General features: G+C 42.5%; 1 protein-coding gene and 1 pseudogene across 9 annotated transcripts in view; one reads left to right on the plus strand and one right to left on the minus strand.

The window, feature by feature from the left end:
* TTLL5 (tubulin tyrosine ligase like 5) overlaps window positions 1–17267 on the plus strand; it is a 332702-nt gene that overhangs the window by 180398 nt on the left and 135037 nt on the right. The gene's annotated exons all lie outside the window — the stretch shown is intronic.
* LOC102986323 (40S ribosomal protein S2-like) lies at window positions 8394–16228 on the minus strand (annotated as a pseudogene).

Consider the following 17267-nt stretch of genomic DNA (forward strand, 5'->3'; position numbering starts at 1 on the left):
TGGCTATTGTAAATAGAGCTGCAATGAACATTTTGGTACATGACTCTTTTTGAATTATGGTTTTCTCAGGGTATATGCCCCGTAGTGGGATTGCTGCGTCGTATGGTAGTGCTATTTGTAGGTTTTTAAGGAACCTCCATACTGTTCTCCACAGTGGCTGTATCAATTTACCTTCCCACCGGCAGTGCAAGAGTGTTCCCTTTTCTCCACACCCCCTCCAGCATTTATTGTTTCTAGATTTTTTGATGATGGCCATTCTGACCGGTGTGAGATGATATCTCATTGTAGTTTTGATTTGCATTTCTCTAATGATTAATGATGTTGAGCATTCTTTCATGTGTTTGTTGGCAATCTGTATATCTTCTTTGGAGAAATGTCCATTGCAGCTCTATTGTGCAAAAGCTTTTAAGTTTCATTAGGTTCCATTTGTTTATTTTTGTTTTTATTTCCATTTCTCTAGGAGGTGGGTCAAAAAGGATCTTGCTGTGATTTATGTCATAGAGTGTTCTGCCTATGTTTTCCTCTAAGAGTTTGATAGTTTCTGGCCTTACATTTAGATCTTTAATCCATTTTGAGCTTATTTTTGTGTATGATGTTAGGGAGTGTTCTGATCTCATACTTTTCATGTACCTGTCTAAAACAAAATTTTTAAGGGAGAAATAAAAAGACCTTCTAATGTACCACAGTAACAAAAACAAAAAATAACTTGGCCTGATTTTGAAGGTGAATACCTGTATTTGGCCCCAATCTACCTTTCTAGTTTTGTTCTTCACACATTTAGTTCCAGCCAAACTCTATGGATCAAAAATAGTACATTTTCCCATCACTACATCCTTATACCATTCTGTAGCACTTATCCTATTAGTTTACTATCATTACTTCACGAAAGTGTAAGTTGTCCTATTCACTGTTGTATCCCAGTGCCTTGGTAAACAGTAGACACTTAAACATGAAGAACGAATATTAAGTAAAAGAATAAAAGAATGAACAGACCCCCTGCTCCTCACCTGTATGTTTACATGTTCAAACCCTTTTCTTCTACAGGGCTCAGCTCGACTCAGCCTTTCTGCAACCTTCCCTGATGACATCCCAAGCAGATGTCATTAGGCTTTCTCTTCCTTCTATTCTTCATGCCCTGGACTCATGTTCCTAAAAGATGTAATTCAGAGGAAGCTCTGGCTAAATGTACAGTTTTAATTCCTAGAGAATGAATTTTTGTGGCTCTTCCTATCCTAGTGATCTGAACACTAGAGAAAAAAGCCCTGTTTCTTCTCCACTGAGGTATTTTTTTCCTTTCTTATTTTTATTTTTTTTTATTTTTTAACATCTTTATTGGAGTATAATTGCTTTACAATGGTGTGTTAGTTTCTGCTTTATAACAAAGTGAATCAGCTATACATATACATATATCCCCATATCTCCTCCCTCTTGCGTCTCCCTCCCACCCTCTCTATCCCACCCCTCTAGGTGGAGCTCACACAGCCGCCTTCCCAAGTCATCAGGTCCTTATTGCTTCTCCTTTGAACCCTATTCAGTTCTTTCTAGTTATCCAAGATTGAAAGTGCCCTACAAGCAAAAGACCCCTTGCATTTTGGGGGGCGGGGGGGGCGCTGTTGGAAGAGGCAGGGTGCGGAAGAAGAGGAAAAGGCAGAGACCCTTCTTTTTAGCCTCCTTCTCCCCACCCCACCTAACCCGCAGGAGTCTTGAGAGCCACTCATAAAAGGTACTTAAACAGCCCAGTATAGGATGGCTGTCTCTTTACTCCAGCCTTTTAACATTGGTTGACCAGTAAGTCATGGTGTTTACTGAATATGTGTGATGTTTCAGATTTTTGGTGTTCTCTACAGTAGTGCCTCTCTCCTCACTGTCCTTTATTTGATAGACTTATAGTCGGCCCTTGGTAGCCACTGGTCTGCATCCACGGATCAAAATATTTAGAAAAAAAAAAAAGTTCCAAAAAGCAAAATTTGAATTTGCTATATAGTCCAGCAACTGTTTACATAGCATTTACATTATATTAGGTATTAGGAGTAATCTAGAGATGATTTAAAGTAAATGGGAGGATGTGTGTAGGTTATATGCAGATACTGTGCCATTTTATGTAAGGGACTTGAGCATCCTTGGATTTTGGTATCCACGGGGGTCCTGGAACCAATCCCTTGCAGATACCAAGGGACGACTGTACTGGCGTCCCCTACCTGGGTGGCTAGTATGGGGAATGCATAATGTCAGGCCACCATCTCCCTGCTCCAAGTTCTAATATCTGTTTACCTCTGCTATGACACATACCACTCCTCTTTATATTATGGTTGTTTGTATACTTGTCTTACCTCCTGTATTAGATTGTAAGCTTTTGAGGGTCAGAGACTGAGTCTTACACATCTTTATATCCTTACACTTTCTTGTACAAAGTGTTCAGTAAATGTTTGGTGAATAAGTGGCTAGATCAGTGCTGTCCAACATGGTAGCCACAAGCCACGTGTGGATTTTAAATTTTTAAATTAATTAAAATTAAATAAAATGAAAAATTCAGTTCCTCAGTCATACTGGCCACATTTCAAATACTCAAAAGCCACGTGTGGCTCGTGGCTCCCTTATTGGACAATACAGGACAAAATGGTTGTCCCAGAAGATTCAAAGATGTGATAGAGACCCAAACTTGGTCAGTGGAAAAAAAAAAAAAAAAAAAAAAGAAGTACAAAGAAAGGCATATTCTTGATTATCCTCTTAGGCTCTTTTGTAGCTGTCAAGCCTCTTTTGTTTAGATCTAGAGATTTACCACAGATGCTGTTCTTAAACTAATTTGTGGTACTGGGAGGGGCATATTTTAATGCCTTGGGAATCTCAAAAGCTCAGAGCTTCTGAATTACTAGTAGACGACTAACCAATCAGAGCTGGGCTGGTTGAGAGGAAGGGACTGTCAAGCCTCTTTTGTTTAGATCTAGAGATTTACCACAGATGCTGTTCTTAAACTAATTTGTGGTACTGGGAGGGGCATATTTTAATGCCTTGGGAATCTCAAAAGCTCAGAGCTTCTGAATTACTAGTGTCTAACCAATCAGAGCTGGGCTGGTTGAGAGGAAGGGACTTTTAAAGCAGATCCTAGCGTTACCATTTTATTTTCTGAGATATGCTCATGACTAGATACTGGGGAGAGGTCTTGCTTCCCTACACTTACCTAGCCCCCAGCCCCCCACCTGCTTGGCTGGCAGTTCTGACTTGGCTTATAGAGCTGCTATAGCCCTGGGGAACAGAGCCAAACATGCGGAAGTCGTTACATGTACCAGCTCCCAGGGAAGCTGTGGGCTAGCAGGGGGAGTGGGTGGGGTCCTGCCTGATGGCTTTTCAAAGAAGCCAAATCTTTGAAGTTTTGTTTTAGCAGCTGCCAGGTATGCTGTTTCAGCACTTCACAGGCTCTCTCACTGTGTTCCCATATCACATTTTTTCTTTACTATATGTGCGTAGTATACACAATGGAACTTGTTTGTTGGGAGGGTAAATATAAAATTGTGGAGTAAGGTGCTAAACACAACCCTCTTTTTCTTTTTTTCTGTGACTCTGCTGTGGAATAGCCACTTTTAATGCTCCCTTTTCCCTTCTCAGCTCTGATCTTTTCTGATCACCTGCCAAAGGAGAGGCAAACAGAGTCCTCTTCTATTTGGGAAAATAGTAAGTTTTGAAAAACTGGAGCTCCTACATTTCTCTGATGAATTAGAGCATCATTCTGAGACTAGAACATCACCCTTTTCCAAAAGAACAGTTGACACCCCCCAACAAGCAACCCTGATACTTTCAGACTTGGAGTAAATTTCTCGAACGTAGATCTTGTGCAGCACTAGATCCTCAGCATTTAGGGCGATGTCAACCATAAGTATTTGTTAAATGATTGCACTTGCAGCTGCTAAGCTGGTGCGGGGAAGGACTGAGTAGGTAAAGCACCCCTCTAAAGCCCACACTCTGAGCTTTCTCTGCTTCCTTGCTTCTTTGCTTAAATAGTCCCTTTCTCCCATCCAGTCTACAGTTAGCTCAGACCTTTTCCAGCTGACCCCCAATTTGCTCCTTCCTCTGAACTCCACTCTTTTTTGAGTATAGTATATACTCCCCTGAGTAATCATCTTCTATGCCTTTGTTCTTGATCTCCTGAACTGTAAGTCTGTTAAAGGCACAGGCTATGTTTTATTCCTACCCAAAGAACCCTGGACCGGGAACAGGAAGACCTCGGTGCCAATCCCAGGTCCACCTGGAACTTCCTGACTGGAGGTAAATCATTTGACTGAATTTAAGCCTAATTTTGCCAGGTGGGAAGCAAGGGTGCTCGGATTGTCATGGGAGTTCAATGAGATCATCTACATGAACATGCTTTGTAAACTACAAAGTACTACACACGACTAGGTCTTTTCAGTATTAATAATACTTAATATCACTATTAAATAGTAATGTTTGTTTACGCTGCTGATGATACAGAGACTAATCTCTCCCAGGGCTGAGGTAAATCACAAGCTCAATCCCACATTACTCAGCTTGGCACAGGTTTAAAGCATTAAATGGTCCATTCCAGGCACTCTCTGTCATCACCTCTCTTTCAGCCTGCAGGTTCTTCCTTTCAGACCTGTGGGGTCATTGTTTTTCTTACTAGTCTCCCCCTTTTTCTCCTCTCAGGCTCATGCTGAGCTCTCTCTTTTAACCCCCTCACTTCTTAAAGAAGCAAAGTCATCCCATCCCATTTCCCAGTTTGGGCTGGAATTGCCTTGCTGGTGGATCCTTCTCTCCTCAGCATGGCCGTCCGCTTCCCATCGCTCTGCCCACCAACAGCACTGGGCCCCGTCATCAACCTCCCCCTGTCCAGCCCCCCATCTTCATCCTCAGCTTGGCTCAGCACCCCTTCCTGTTCTCCTCTCCCTTCCCTGCTTTTCTGCCAGGCTATATCCCTTTAATCCTCCCTTTCCATTTGTCTCATCCTGCATTTTCTTTCTTTCTCTAGGCTCAGACCTGTCATCCAGAAAGGATGTTCCCCCTTTTAAGACTCTGTTTGGTGCATTTCCACGTACCTCTCACCCTGTCCCTATCACCTTAAGGCATCTCCTTCTCAGAGGAAGGTAGATTTAATAAAGCACTGCCATTTTTTTTGTTCTATCATATGGCTTCAGGAGGTCCAAATTCTTTTACTTTAAAATATCTACACTCTCACATTTAAATGTTGTGACCTAGTGTTTGAGAGCAGGTGTTCTATAGAGGCAGACCAATTTGGATCCCTCCCCTTTTTAGCCACTTACTAGCTATGTTGCTTAGGGCAAGTTCTTTGAACCTACTGTACTTATGCCTAAATGAGGATAAAATGCCTAATTCCTAGGGGTGTCCTAAGGAGCAAATGAAAATTAAATGACATAGAAAAGCATTTTTACAGGGCCTGCCTCCGTAAATGAGAATTACTGTAAACCTGTCCACATCATCTATCCATACCCTGTTTTACAGGTGTGAAAAATTGAGACCTAGAGAAGTTAAGTGGATTGTGCAAATTCTCATGCCTACCTGGTGGTAAAGCAAGGATGAGAACCCACTTCTAATTCTCAGCCTGATGAATTTTCCATTTGGTTCCTCTAACTTCTCAAAGGGTTATTTGTTCTAGTTTCCCTTCTTCAGGTGGAACATGGGACTACTCCAGAGAGAGGAGTGTTCATTTCTTCTTGCATTTGTTCATTCAGCAAGCACCGCATGACTGTGACATTGCCAGGCTTTGAGTGGACAAAGACCAGAATGATGACCAGGCTTAAATGGTTGGTCCAGTGAGTAAGAAATAGTCGTTGTGAAGAATAGTCACAGTGCCAAAAACATGCCAGTGAAAGGCATCTTGGGACCTCGAGGAATAAGCTCTGTCAGAGGAAGACCAGAGTAGACTTTGCGGAGGATGGATTATTGTTTTTTAACTAAGTGAGCATCGCAGAGCCTTGTGTGAAGGCAGGGAGGTATGGAAGAGCATGCCTGAGTGCACCATTGTGGGAGCATGGCGTGCACGTAGGGGAGGGTTGAGGATGAGATGGAAGAGTTCAAGTGCCTGATATGCCATGTTAAGGGGATTTTATCCCATTATTTGCCCTTTTAATTAATGTCAACCACAGAATTCAGCAGAGTTTTTTGAGTTTGGGGTGTTTGTTTTGTTTTGTTTTGTTTTAACATTTCTGGGTTTTCATATGTACTACTTCCATTGTCTTTCCCTTCCCCGCTCATATCTGTCAAGTTCTTTGTGTCAGTCTGGATCAAGCCCAGTGCCGACCCTTACTCTGTGCACCTTCTACTGCTATCCCACACGGAGCCTGCCTACTTGCCTGTAGCTCTGTCAGTTCCATTGTATTACAGACTTTCATGTCTTTCCTTTACCACCTCCTTAGAAGTCCGAACTTATACATCTTTATATTCCTGTCTCTTAATGTGGCATCTGACACATAGTATCCACTAATTTAATATATGCCAAACGAATTTAAATATCTAGATTCATAATCACAGAGCAGACGTCCACCCAGGCAGCTCTTTTACTAATACCTGTCTTGGGTACCACAAAAATTTAGGTGGATTAGGTTAAGACTTTCTGCTTTAACCAGCCACAACTCAACATGCTTGTCATCTTTAGGATTTGAGCTTTGGCTGCCTCTAGACAAGAACCCTAACACTGAGCTGGTTAAAAACCTGCTGTGGGAGCAGCTGTCACCTGTTTTTACACTTGCAGCACACTTCCACATAACTAGGATTTTCCTCGGCACACTTTAAGGAGTTAAAAGACTCAAAACTGTACTCAACCAGGTGAATTCCACGTGGTGGAATCAGTTTTAAAGTAGAGTAATGTCTCACAGTGTCCATTAAGCTGCTGCAGTTTTACTCCTCACCTGGTCATCCTTCAGGGCTGTGTGGCTGTGTGAGTGGTATTATTTATTTACTGCCCTGATTAGACTCTAGTGTACTCATGAGGAAGAGTTTCTCCGTAGTCTAACTAACACACAGTATCTGTACTTGGCACCAGCTCGAGGTTACATTTCTCCTCTTACATATTGCAGGTGTACCGTGCTGTACACCATGCTGCCAGCTCAGCGTTCATCTGCCAAACAGAGCCGGGACGCTGTATTAAAATACGTAGTTAAATATACTTTATATACTACTCATCACACTTTACATTCTTGTGAAGTTTTCTCAGTACAGAATAGTTGAGAATCTCTCTCTTAAGGCTTTTAAGAAGAGCTGCATTGTAATCTAGCAGCACGCCATCATAATAACGTACCCTGACCATGCTTTGGTAGACTAGCAGGCCACTCTGATAGGATAATGCGTTAAAGCTAATTTCTCTTTTCCTTTTCAAATTTATCTAACTAGTTGCATAAGTGATCTATTGCTGCCTAATAAACTATCTCAAACTTTAGCAGCCAAACAATAAACATTTATTATCTCAGTTTCTGTGGGTCAGGAATCGAGGAGCAGCTTAACTGTGTGGCTCTGCCTCAGGCTCTTTGATGAGGTGACAGTTAAGATGTCAGCCAGAAGGGGTGCAGTCATCTGAAGGCTTGCCTGAGGCCAAACCATCCACTTCCATGGTGCTCACCCTCACGTGGATGATGAGTTCATGCTGGCTATTGGCAGGAGGCCTCAGTTCTTCAACAGATGGACTTCTCCTCAGGGCTGCCTGTGTGTCCTCTGACATGGCAGCTGGCTTCCCCCAGAACGAGTGACTTAAGAGAGAGACAAAAGCCACGTGTCTTTTATGACCTAGCTCAGAAGTCATACACAGTCATTTTTTAAAAATTTTTTAATTGTGAAAAAAATACACATAACTTAAAACTTACCATTTTAAGTGTACAATTCAGTAGCATTAAGTGCATTACATACCGTGCATCACCGCTATCCACTTCAAGAACTCTTCTCATCTTGCAAAACCGAAACTCTGTACCAATTAAAAAATAACTCCCCATTCTCTCTCTGTCAGCCCCCCTGGCAACCATCCTTCCACTTCCTGTCTCTATAAATTTGACTGCTCTAGGTACCTCCTATGAGTGGAATTATGCAATGTGTGTCCTTTTCTGCCTGGCTTATTTCATTTAGCACAATGTCTTCAAGGTTCATCCATGTTGTAACATGGTCAGAATTTCCTTTCTTTTAAGGCTGAATAATGTTCCATTGTATGTCTATACCACATTTTGTTTATCCACTCATCTGTCGATGGACACTTGGCTGGCTTCTGCCTTTTGGCTGTTGTGAGTAATGCTGCTGTTAACGGGTGTACAAATAGTTGTTCATGGCCCTACTTACAGTTCTTTTGGATATATACCCAGAGTGGAATTGCTGAATCATATGATAATTCTTGTTTTATTCCAAGCTTAATTAATTCACTTTATCTTTCTTGTATAAATACTCTACGTGGTGACCATAGCTGGAGCTTGGGTCTTCTTCACAGAGACTCTGGTATGGTTCTTTACTAAATGGTCAGTGAATTCCTGATGGGGAGACTTGGTGAACATGGTCTCTTTCTAGAGGTCAAGGTGAGTAGCTGTAAGTCTTGGAGATGGCATCAAAGGTGGCCGTGGTGAAGTTGTACAGTCTGGCAGTGCAGCCTGCAGACAAGGTGTACTAGGGCTTGATACTGGCTACCAGCTTCTTGGGCACAAGAGCCCAGAGAATGCCAGTGCCTTTGGGGTGGGGATGAGATACACCGGCCCAGAGCCACAGTGGCTTGTCACCTTGCAAAGGACAGTGTGGGGCTTGCTGATCTTGCTTCCTCAGTAGCCTCACTGCATGGCAACAGGGGAGAGTTTGGCCAGGGTAATGGCCCCGTGGACGGCCGTGGCTGCCTCCCTGGATTGCTTACCAAAATTGACATGGCCCTTGTAGTCCCTAGTGGCAACAGGTACCTTGAACCTGGTCTGCTGGCCAGTGTGGATCTGCTTTTGCACAGGTGTAGTCTTCAAGCTCGCCCTTTAGGGTCAGCCTCAGGAAAAAGTCCGTGATTTCAGACTACGTGACGGACGAGGAGAAGAGATGTATTTCCTCCAGGGACTTGGTCTCCATGTCCATGACCGAGCAGCCTGGCTCGGGGACGGGGAGCCGCTTCTTGTCCTCAGCCTCCCCTCAACGAGCTCTGTGGCCTTGGCTCCAGCCTGAGTGTAGCTGCAGCGCTGGCACCAGAAGCTGCCCCCCATACCTCTGTGGAGCTGCTGCGGCCACCTTCTGGTCTCCTGGAACACCAGCATCATCCACTACTTGGTGTTTTCTTGGAGCAGAAAGGCAATTCTATTTTTAGTTTTTTGAGGAATCTCCATACTGTTTTCCAGAGTAGCTGTACCATTTAACATTTCCACCAGCAGTGCACAAGCGTTTCAGTTTCTCCACATCTTCGCCGACACTTTTTTTTTTTTTATAATAGCCATCCTGATGGGTGTGAGGTGGTATCTCATTGTGGATTTTCATTTGTGTTTCCCTCATGATTAGTGATACTGAGCATCTTTGCATATGCTTCTTGGCCGTTTGTGTATCTTTTTTAGAAAAATGCCTATTCAGGTCCTTTGCCCATTTTTAAATCGAGTTTGGCTTTTCGTTGTGGAGTTTTAGGAGTTCTGTATGTATTTTGAATATATTTGGATTATCAGATGTATGATTTGAAAATATCTTCTCCCATTCTGTAGGTTGCATTTTTACTCTGTTGATAGTATCCTTTGATGCACAAAAGTTTTTAATTTTGATGAAGAACAATTTTTTTAATTTTTTCTTTTGTTGCCTGTGGCTTTGGCATATATCCAAGAAATCATTGCCAAATCCAATGTTGTGAAGCTTTTTTGCCATTTGTTTTCATGGAAGAGTTTTATAGTTTTAGCTCTTACGTTTAGGTCTTTCAAACACGCTATCATTTTTGCAATATCCTATTGTTTACACAGGCCAGCTCCATTCAGTGTGGGAGGGGATTACCCAGGATATGAATACCAGGAGGTGGGGATCATTGAGGGCCATCTTGGAAGCCGGTTCCTACAATCATTCAGGTATATAGTTTTAAAAGTTAAGTAATTCTATAAAGTTTATAATGAAAATGGGAATCCCCTGCCCCTCCTTCTCCCACTGCTACCCAACCTTAATTTCCACACTCCAGAGATAACTGCTTTCAACTTTTTTTTTCAGCTGTTTCTTCTGTTACTTGCCTTCATATTTCTAAATCATATGTTTATCTGCCATTTGGGGGCTTTTTATTTTTTATATTATTTACTTATTAAATTCCTATCAGAAGGTGGAAGTTGAGCATTCTTGTGCTGCCTCCTCCTGCCCCCACCCGAAACCACACACACACACACACACACACACACACATGCGTGCACACACACTCTCCCCTTCCTCCCATCCCTGCAGTGAACACATAGTACAATTTGATCAGTGTTTACTGTTTTCATTATCATGACTGGGCCCTTGGAAACTTTTGGGCCTCTCAGAGTCATCATTTCTTCTTTCCTATTGATCCATTTCTCTGTCATTTTGTCTGACTTGGTACATGTTGTGGAGTTAAGAAATTTTCCAAGTTTCAAATTTCTTGCAGGTTAAGACAGTTTACACAGGGCTATATGGGAGGGGAGGGTATGTATGTATATATATATATATATATATATATATATATATATATATACACACACATACATGTGTATATATGTTCCTATTTTCTATTGACTGAAATATTTATGTTCATACTTTATAAAAACTAAGTGTACAAGTAATACACATATGTAACCACGTCATAAAATAATCTAACAGAAACATATACAGATTATGAGGAGATTAAGTCCCCTCCTCAGAGGTAGCCACAGTTAAAAGGTTGATCTGTATATTTTTCTGTGACTTTTTTTCCTCCCTAATGTCGCCATGTTTCTCTGGTTTGTTTATATAAGCTTATCTTTTTTTCTTTGGCCGGGCCACGCAGCGGGATCTTAGTTCCCTGCCCAGGGATCAAACCTATGCCCCCTGCAGTGGAAGCACAGCATCTTAACCACTGGACGGCCAGGGAAGTCCCTATGTAAGCTTATCTGAATATTCTTAACCACTATGTAGTTTTCCAAAGGATGAATGTACCATAATTTATTTTGCCATTCACCTATCAAAGAGCACTAAGTTGTATCCAATTTAGGCATCTGCAGCGAATGCCTTGTACATATATCTTTGTACACATGTGCAAGTATTTCTATGGGATACATTCCAAGAAGTGGAATTCGTTGGATCAAATGATATATACACTTTGAATTTGTATAGATACTGTCAAATTGGCCTCAAAAGGGCTGTAAAAGAGCTGTACCACTACCCCCTCCAATCTGAAGCGTGCTCTTTCTTCACACACTTGCCAGCATCTATTCTACTAGACTATCACTTATTCCTTTCCTGCAAATTCTCTCCTGTTTTTTTACCGATGATGAAATTAGGCATAGACCTATCTTCAGATATATTATTTTAGAGGTGCTTTGTTTTCAGGCAAGAATATAACTGAGATGGGGCCAAGAAGCAGGAAGGTAAAAGTAGTCTCAGTGGGCTCTTTCTTTTCTTACTATCAATTAAGACCAGGAAGAGTCCCTACGTGTTAGCTTCTTTCCCCTACACTACACCGCTGAAGTGCTTTTCTCTCCTGCTTTTGTTTTTGATTGATTTCATCCAAGAGGCTTACCCTGTCCCCTCCCTCAGTAATGAATAACCAGAAAAGTCACAGAACCCGGCAATTTGAGTGAAGGAAGCTTAAGGAAAATATTAAAAAGGAAGAAAAGTGTTTGATGTACTTTTAATATAAAATGTGGAAAAAGTAGAAGAAGGGCGGGGGTTGGGGAAAGAGGGCGGAGAGAGATTATTCACGGTAATGGGAACCAAATGTTGGCCGGGAAAGCTGCAGCATTCTCACACTCTTCCTGTAACACCATGGCTTTTCAAAGTGATAATAATGGAGCACCAACAGTACAGGACACGCCTTAACCCTTCCATACCTGAACAGCCCCAACTCAGCTTTTCCGAGGCGGTGTCCGCTTTGAAGTCCTGGCACATGGACGGTGTCTGTTCCCGCTTGCCATCAGGACAAAAAGAAGGAAGGTGGAAGCAAGCAGTAGAACAGTAAGGGAGCACTTGCTTGCTGGAACTCCTCACAGTATGCTACATTTCTCTTTCTGTGTGTTAGGCTTTTCTACCGGACAAGCAGCAGCCTGCTTGACAGTAGGTTGCCAGGTTTAGATGATGGTATCTTCTCCCCTTGCTGCCCAGAGCTGATGAGAAAACCCCCATGGGATAGGCAGGCAGTCTCCCTCCATCAGTAATGATCCCACAACATGAAAAGGCCTCCATGGAGACCGAAGTCCTCCCCGGGTGCCCGTGTGCAAGTACAGGCGCTCCTGTGGAGGCCCCGGCCTTTATTTTCTTGGAGGTCCACGCCTGCCGCTGTAGAATTGAGATGTAATGACTGTTTGCAGCTGAAGGGCACTCCCTGACCATATGACCTCCAGGTGGTCAAGGACAGGCACTTGCCCCTTGGCCTAGCCATTTATCTATGGAGGGCGAATGAAAAGGGGTGAAGGAATGAATGCAGTTCCTGCTCCAGCCGGCTTTTACTTCCATCTTGATTCAGATTTTGTTCAGGTGCCTTTAAAAGTCCATGGTGCCTGAGGAAAAAACCTTATTTTTTAGGTCAAATATTCACCATTTCAGAGGTGAGGCAGTGGTAGCAGTAGGGCGGGCGGCACCGCAGGGCAGACAGGTGCTTGGCTCTGCAGGTAGCTGGGCGGCTCCGGACCTCTTCAGCAGCAGTTGTCTCAGCTGTAACATGAGACAACTGTTAGTCTCTGCCTCCTTGGCATGTTAAAGGTTTCAGGGAGTTAAGGCGCGGAGAATATTTAGCACCCCACCTGCCACCTACTCTTCTCTTCTCTGTCCGTTGGTACCCTCATATTACCTACAGCTGAAACTGAGACATCTTTTTTTTCAAATGTTTTCCAGAATCATCCTTGGGACGATTTTATAGTTTTACGTGTTACATTTAAGTAAACGTTTTGAATGATCCATTTTGAATTAATTTTTATATGAAGTCTGAGGCTTAGGTTGAGGTTCATTTTTTTTTGCCTGTGGATGTACAGTTGCTCCAGCACCACTTGTTAACAAACAAATGGCTTTAAACAGGTTATCCTTTCTCCATTGTATTGACTTTTCCAGCTTTGTCAAGTCAGTTGAGCATTTTAGCGTGGGTCTTGAATGATTTGGGTATTCCTAAAACAAAGGTCTATAGCGATAATAATTTGTTAGAGAATCTTTAGCGAGGAGTGCTTTAGGTTCTAGTTTTCTTCCTTGTACCTTTGGAATCGTACAGATTTAGGTTCAAAAGTAGCTCTTTCACTTACTGTGAGTGAAGTTAAACCTAAATCATTTAACCTAAACCTCAGTTTTCTCATCTCTAAAATGGAATGGTAATAATACCTTTCTCAATTGGTTTCTCTGAGGACTAACCAAGGTAGGGCATATAAAGGGCTTAGCTTGAAATTAGGCATTTGGAAAGCCCTCAAGCTAATGTTGGTGATGGTAGTGAGACTTAGCTATCTCTGTGCTTGGCCATCCTAAGCCACACTCACTCATGCCCCTTGCCTTCCCCAAACCTTAACTTTACCCTTTTCATTATAGTCCATCATGAGCACATGAGTGATTCCAGTTAAAGCTGCTGTGCTGGGCCTTACTTAGATGGCGGTTTTGATCGGTAACATTGGTGTTTCTGAATATACGAGAGATCTGTCTTACAGCTGTCATTGCAGACCACCCCCATTGGGTTTCCTGTTGCTTCCTGCTCTTTCATATGCTCTTCCTTCTACCTGCAGTGTCCTTCCAGTTGTCAAAGTGCTGGTCATCTTTTGCGACCATTTCTACTTTGACGTCTTCCTTGATTTCCCCCATAGGAAGTTGCTCCCCTCTCTTGTCTTCTAAAGCCAGTGTCCTGTTCCCAGCACAGTGGCATACAGAGTATGGGGAGTGGCAGGAGTTCTTTTCTTCATTAAAAAAAATACACGTTTTAAAAGTGCATAAATAGGACTTCCCTGGTGGCGCAGTGGTTGGGAGTCCGCCTGCCGATGCAGGGGACGCGGGTTCGTGCCCCGGCCCAGGAGGGTCCCGCATGCCGCGGGGCGGCTCGGCCCGTGGGCCATGGCCGCTGGGCCTGCGCGTCCGGAGCCTGTGCTCCGCGGCGGGAGAGGCCGCAGCGGTCGGAGGCCCGCGTACCGCAAAAAAAAAAAAAAAAAAAGTGCATAAATAAATAAAGTATGTCCAAATATGTTGACATGAACATTAAATGATAAAAGCAGGATAGTATAATCACAATTTACTATATATTTTCATAGTCAGCATGCATTAATTTTTAAATTGACTTTTATATTGCTTAAAGTGCCCTACAATTTGCTATTAATTCAGAAATATTTCTCCCTTGTTTTGAAATGATACGATTCTATTCTGCCATTTGTTAAAGAGAGGAACAAAAGGAAGGGAAGGAGAAAGGGACTAACATTCACTGAGTGCCCAGCTCATGCCAGATCCTGTGCTTTGTATGATTTACCCCGTTTACTCCTGAAAACATGGCTGTAACATGGGTATTGTTACCCTCAAGTTCAGATAATGAAAAAGCCTTAGAAATGTTAACATTTGAGTTCAGCTTTTTCTGATGTGAAAGTTCATGCTCTTTTCACGGCTTGAACTTCCCTACTTGTGGGAAGAGGAAAATCAGTGCCAGTCTTTTCACAGTGGCATCCCAGGCTAGTCTAGACCCATTTATTAGTGATGATAACGTGCAAAGGAGAGGTGGAAATATTTCTGAAAATCAACTCTCACTGTTGGTATGTAAGAACCAGTATTTCTGTGAACAAAAGTGAAGAAAAATGTCCCATCATCTATGAACATGTACATTTTTTTACTTTTACGAGACGCTAATGTCATGCTTTGTGTGTGGGCAGAAAACATCAATAAGACTGAAGCAGCTAACTCTAAATATATGGCTTACATTTACAAGTTGGATTAAATTTCTTCTTGCTTTGTATGCTGCCTCTTCTGGATATAACTTAATTTCTGTCACAGATTAGAACCAGCAGGTCAGGCAGATTAGGATGGCTGTTGTGATGGTGGGTCATTCCATACAAGGGAAATATCGTGACTCTAGGGGATAGAAGTTGTAGATTTTTTTGGTCCTCTTGGTTTCTTACAATGGCCTGATCATACAGGTGCTGGTCAACACGTCTTATAAATGTGATTTGTCATTTTAGCTGTGCTTTAACATATGTTCAGTAGCTTTGGTATTTTAGAAGAGAACCATCGCTTCTTGGACTTTTGGCTACGATCAAATGTAGAAGGGAAGGAACCAGAGTATCATGAAAAGGATGTAAAGAAGAAGAAGTGATAATGAAAGATGTCCCTTTTAGCCTCCAGGCTATTTATGGACTCAGTGTGTGGGGAATCTGGCCATAGACAGACACAGAAATGAATCATACATTTCTTCATCAGTGTAATCTTATATTACACTTCATCAGCAAGTGTAATGTCTGGAATTTGAGCTCTAGAGGTAAAGAGTTTTGTTTGATTCATCCCTAAGATACAAATTCTGTATTCCTGTTTTTATTATATTCATACTACAGGTGATTAGCTTCTCCATACCAAGAGGACACAGTTTACCATGTGGGAATATGGCCTGCCTGTTGATTTGTGAGAAATCCAGGTTACATCCCACTGAATCTCAAAAATAAGATGATATATAAGAAACAATAGGGGGCTTCCCTGGTGGCGCAGTGGTTAAGAATCCTCCTGCCAATGCAGGGGACACGGGTTCGAACCCCAGTCCGGCAAGATCCCACATGCTGCGGAGCAACCAAGCCCGTGTGCCACAACTACTAAGCTGTGTGCCACAACTGCTGAAGCCCGTGCGCCTAGAGCCCGTGCTCCGCAACAAGAGAAGCCACCGCAATGAGAAGCCTGCGCACCACAATGAAGAGTAGCCCCCGCTCGCCTCAACTAGAGAAAGCCCGCACACAGCAACGGAGACCCAACGCGGCCAAAACTAAATTAATTAAATAAATAAAATCTTTTTTAAATGCTAAAAAAAAAAAGAGAGAGAAAGAATAGTAACATGCTAATAGTAACATACAGTGCTTATGATATGCCAGGCCCTAAATGCTTTATGTACCTTAACTCATTTAATAGCTAACTTTTACCTTGTGCCAGCAACCATTCTCGAAGCTTCACGTGTATTAACTGATTTAGTGCTCCCAGCTCCTCTGTGAGATAAGAACTGTTATCATCCCCATTTTACAGATGAAGAGACTAAGCACAGAGCAGTGAAGTGACTTGCCCAAAATGATGCTTTGGTGAATGGCTGTCAGGATTCAAACTCAAACAAGTGGTAGCAGAATCCATGCTCTTAACCACTCTGCTGGTGATTCAGTGAGATGCATCAGAATTCCTTGAATGGCTTGTTAAAATAAAGATTGCTGGGCCCAATCTCAGAGCTTCTGATTTCAGTAGGTCTGGAGTGAGGTTCAGTTATTTTCATTTTTGACAATTTCCCAGGTGACGCTGTGCTGTTAGTCCAGGTATCACACTTTGAGAACCACTGTCCTATGCTATGCTGCCTCTGCTGGGGCTGGAAAGGAATTAATATTCAGTGCAAGCAGCTGAGGACCAGGATAATGAGTTTCAATGGTCTGATCCTATCAGAGGTGGGTGCCTGCATTTGGTGGCAGCTGTGACCTAGAACTGAACCCCTCTAGTAAATCTTTTTTTTTTATTACAGGTGAAGCAGATAACTTTTAATGAAATGGGTGAAATCCAAAATGGAAATTATAAGACTTCAAAAGATTTTTTTTTTGCCATCACCCACCGCACCCACCCCCACCGGCTTTCCCCGCTTGGTGTCCATACGTTTTTGTTTGTTTGTTTTTAATTTAATTTTATTTATTTTTTTATACAGCAGATTCTTATTAGTCATCACTTTTGTACACATCAGTATACACATGTCAATCCCAATCGCCCAGTTAATCACACCACCACCACCACCCCCCTGCTGCTTTCGCCCCTTGGTGTCCATACGTTTGTTCTCTACATATGTGTCTCACTTTCTGCCCTGCAAACCAGTTCATCTGTACCATTTTTCTAGATTCCACATATATGCGTCAATATACGATATTTGTTTTTCTCTCTCTGACTTACTTCACTCTGTATGACAGTCTCTAGATCCATCCACGTCTCTACAGATGACCCAGTTTCGTTCC

This window comes from Physeter macrocephalus, chromosome 11 (genome assembly GCF_002837175.3).
Source record: "Physeter macrocephalus isolate SW-GA chromosome 11, ASM283717v5, whole genome shotgun sequence".
Taxonomy (NCBI): Eukaryota; Metazoa; Chordata; class Mammalia; order Artiodactyla; family Physeteridae; genus Physeter; species Physeter macrocephalus.